The sequence below is a fragment of the Chenopodium album genome, chromosome 6 (assembly GCF_948465745.1).
Source record: "Chenopodium album chromosome 6, dcCheAlbu1.1, whole genome shotgun sequence".
Taxonomy (NCBI): domain Eukaryota; kingdom Viridiplantae; phylum Streptophyta; class Magnoliopsida; order Caryophyllales; family Amaranthaceae; genus Chenopodium; species Chenopodium album.
In genome coordinates this window covers 69,945,369-69,949,575 of record NC_137839.1, presented here as the reverse complement: position 1 = coordinate 69,949,575, position 4,207 = coordinate 69,945,369, and the positions used below count along the sequence as shown (strand labels likewise).

Here is a 4,207-nt window from a genome sequence, read left to right as displayed (position 1 = left end):
GGAAAAATCCAGTTCAACATGAGAGAACAAAACACATTGAATTGGACTGTCATTTTATTAGAGAAAAGGTGTTGGATAATTTGTTGGAGCTGACTTATTTGCCTTCTTCTGAGCAACCTGCTGATTTGTTTACTAAAGCTTTGCCTATTCAGCAGCATCTCTACTTAAGTTCCAAGCTAGGAATGCTTGACACCACCCCTAGCTTGCGGGGGGGGGGGGGGTATTGAAGTATGTGATTATGAGCTCCTTCACCCACCATGAAGCTCTGCCAGCTCATCACAGTTAGTTATAACTAACTGCTCTTCTGGAATCTTCTGCTGTAACAAACTTTCTCTTGTTTGTTATTTTCTCCTAGCATGCTTTTGTCATGACTTAGTATATAAGTTGTAATAATAGCTCTATTATTACAGTTGTATTCTCATATTCTATCTTCTCTCTCAAGAAATCAATACAAAAACTCTCTCTATTTTTCTCTGCTATTTTCTGGGTTTAAGCAAAATTCAACAGCTTCAAATGATTCACAATGGAGAAAAAGCTCAAACACCAATTACAACATTATTGTTTTACTGAAACAAACAAAGTACATGCATCACCAAGTTTAAAGATGTTATCTTCAGAACTTAAATATTACTGTACTGTTTGATATAGGTTATTAATCACATCATATAAAGAACAATATTGTTGATAGGTTTTCAGGGGAAAAAAAAAAAAAAAAAAAACATCTTGAGGTACAAACTCTCAGTTTACCACCACTAAAGCTCTAAAACCAAATGGAATTTAAGTTTAGACTACCCATTCAGATTTCAGCTGAAGTTACAAGCTTGCTTGCCTTTTTACTATTTTTCTACTGCCTAATTCGACGAATAAAGAAGACAAATACTTGTAGAAAACCCCCCCAACCATCTAATTCATGGCCTTTAATTGGTCATCTTCATATTCTGAGAGGACTTCCTCACATAGCCTTGGGAAATTTAGCAGATAAATATGGTCCACTCTTTATGATTAAGCTTGGTACCCGCCAAGCTTTGGTTGTAAGCACAGCAGAGATGACGAAAAAGTTCTTAGGTGGCACCAATGACAAAGTATTCTTAAACCGTCCTCAAAAAATCTTTGTAGAGCATTTGGCTTACAAAGGTGCTATGTTGGGATTCAGTCAATATGGCCAATACTGGCGTGAGATTCGTAAGATTACTACTGCCGAGCTACTGTCAAACAGTCGGGTAGAGATGTTTAAAAATGTCAGGATATCTGAGGTAAGATCAGCAATGAAGAGTATATCAGTTGCTATGTCTGAAGTAACGGATATGAAACAATTGTTTACTGACATAAGTATGAAAACTATAGTAAGACTAATTTCAGGTAAGTCGTTGAAGGAATGTTACCAAGGGGAAGAGTATAATACGATTGTAAAAGCATTCAGGGATTTCTTTGAATTAGCAGCTGCATTCGTCCCGGCTGATGCACTGCCCTTCCTGAAGTGGTTTGATATTGGAGGGTACGAGAAAAAAATGAAGAAAGTTGCAAAAGAGATCGATAATATAGTTGGAAGGTGGTTGGATGAACATAAAAACCAAAGAAGCTCCGAAGAAGCACAAAGAAAGCTAGATTTCATGGATGTGATGCTTGGTGTTTTTGAGTCTGGACAGGAAAAGCCTTCCAAATATAAAATAGATACAATCATCAAAGCCACGTGCACGGTAAGAACATTTACATATGCACTATATGCATTAAATTTGATTTCATTCTATACTATAAATTATCAGAGTTTGATTCTAGAATTTTCTAATTTGTTGACAAAAGCATTTACACTGCATACATGTTTTTATTCCACTCTGAGTTAGTTTTTGTTGTGAATTAAGCTTGGGCAGCCCTTAATCTGAACTTATTTTAAGAATTTAAAGGGCAAAAGATGAACAAAGGCACTTCAAAATGAACTAAAATCATCATATCTATGTTTTACCATTGTATTACTCATTCCAATCTTAAAAGAGTTAAAACAGAGTAAAACTAGAGCTAGTCAATAAGATACTTATTGAAAAAGGATATAATATTGCTTATTATTAAGCACATTAATCAATAATCATATAATAATGGGCTAATCCCAACATCACTGGCTAGTCCTCTCTAATGAGTTTCATCGAATTTTATAGCTCTCCTATTATTGCTGAAATCATTTCGAACATTAATAATTTCTTCTGCTTGGAAGTCTATGATTTTAGCTGCAGCAGACACCACAACAATAACCTTAACATGGGCACTATCGTTGCTACTCAACAATAAAGAGGCCCTGAAGAAGACTAGAGCAGAACTCGACAACGTGGTGGGCAAAGAAAGGCAAGTAGAAGAATCAGACCTCAAGGATTTAGTCTACTTGCAAGCAGTTCTCAAAGAGACTATGAGACTATACCCTGTTGCTGTAGTCCCTCGAGAAGCTATTTCAAATTGCACTGTGAGTGGTTACGACATTAAAGATGGGACACAACTCTTGATTAACCTTTACAAGATACACAGAGATCCTCAAGTGTGGGCAAACCCAATGGATTTTTGTCCTGAAAGGTTTCTCATAACTAATGATGACTATGATGTTAGAGGCCAAAGTTATAAATTCATGCCTTTTGGAAGTGGAAGGAGGATATGTCCTAGTATATTGGTTACTCCATGGATTTGACATCTCAATTCCTTCGGATGAGACCGTCGACATGACTGAGGGTTTTGGACTAACCATCCATAAAGCTACACCACTTGAGGTTATCCTCACCCAACGCTTTCCTTCCAACCTTTACTAAGTGAAAGAGATTGATCGTTGCTTGGTCATTGATTATCATGGGTATAAATATACAATTTACAAGAGATAATCATGCTAACTGATTAGCTAGAAATTAGGCTATGAACAAGGCTAATAAATATACACTAAACTAAATTAGTTATATACAAAGTCAACTCAGAATATATTATCATATATTCTAACACACCCCCGCAGTCGTAGCGAGAGAGTCACGGACGCTAAGACTGGCACGGAAGTCATCAAATAGTACCCAGGGAAGTCCCTTTGTAAAAATATCCGCAATTTGATACCGAGAGGGAACATGTAAAACTCGTACCTCGCCCTTAGCGACTTTCTCACGAACAAAATGAATGTCCATCTCTATGTGTTTCGTGCGTTGATGTTGCACCGGGTTGCCAGAGAGGTAGATGGCACTCACATTGTCACAATAAACAATAGTTGCTTTACGAATAGGCAAGAAAAGCTCAAGCAACAAATTTCTGATCCAACAAGAATCAGATACCACATTAGCAACCCCACGATATTCAGCATCGGCGCTGGATTTAGACAATGTGGGTTGCCTTTTAGAAGACCAGGAAATCAGATTATCCCCTAAAAAAACACAATAACCGGAAGTAGATCGCCTGGTGTCGGGGCATCCTCCCCAATCCGCATCAGTATAAGAAACAAGTTTGTCAATAGAGGACTTATACAGATGCAAACCATAAGACAAAGTACCCTGTAAGTAGCGCAAAATACGCTTCAAGGCACCCATATGCGCATTGCGCGGATCATGCATGTGAAGACAAACCTGCTGGACAGCATATGAAATATCAGGTCTAGTAAAGGTCGGATACTGAAGAGCACCTGCAAGACTCCTGTACTGAGTGGGATCCTCATATGGGGCATCATGAGTGGCACTAAGTTTAGATTTTGTGTCAACAGGGGTAGGACAAGGACTGCAGTTGGACATACCGGCCCTGTCAATGATAGAAGAAGCATACTGTTTATGGGACAAGAACATGCCATTATCATCACGAGTCACAGCAATGCCTAAAAAGAAACTCAAAGGACCTAAATCCTTCATAGCAAATTCGGAGCCCAAACTGTCCATAATTTGTGTCCGTAGACGGTCTGAAGATGCTGTAAGAATGATATCATCAACATATAACAGAATATAAGCAGTATCAGTTCCCTGCCTATAAATAAACAAGGAATTATCAGATTTACTGTTAGTAAACCCAATAGAGGTGACAAAATCCGCAAATCGCTGATACCAGGCCCGAGGAGCCTGTTTTAGACCATAGAGAGATCCTCTCAATAGACACACATGATCAGGGCGACTTTTGTCGCGGAAACCCATAGGCTTATGCATATAAACTGTTTCATTGAGATTACCATGCAGAAAAGCATTCTTGACATCCAACTGATGGATTGGCCAAG

The 4,207-nt window shown here is 38.2% G+C and overlaps 1 pseudogene; it reads left to right on the top strand.

Annotated features, from left to right (window-relative positions):
- The first annotated feature begins 719 nt into the window (after positions 1-719).
- LOC145635115 (flavonoid-6-hydroxylase-like) lies at positions 720-2,786 on the top strand (annotated as a pseudogene).
- The last annotated feature ends 1,421 nt before the right edge of the window (positions 2,787-4,207 follow it).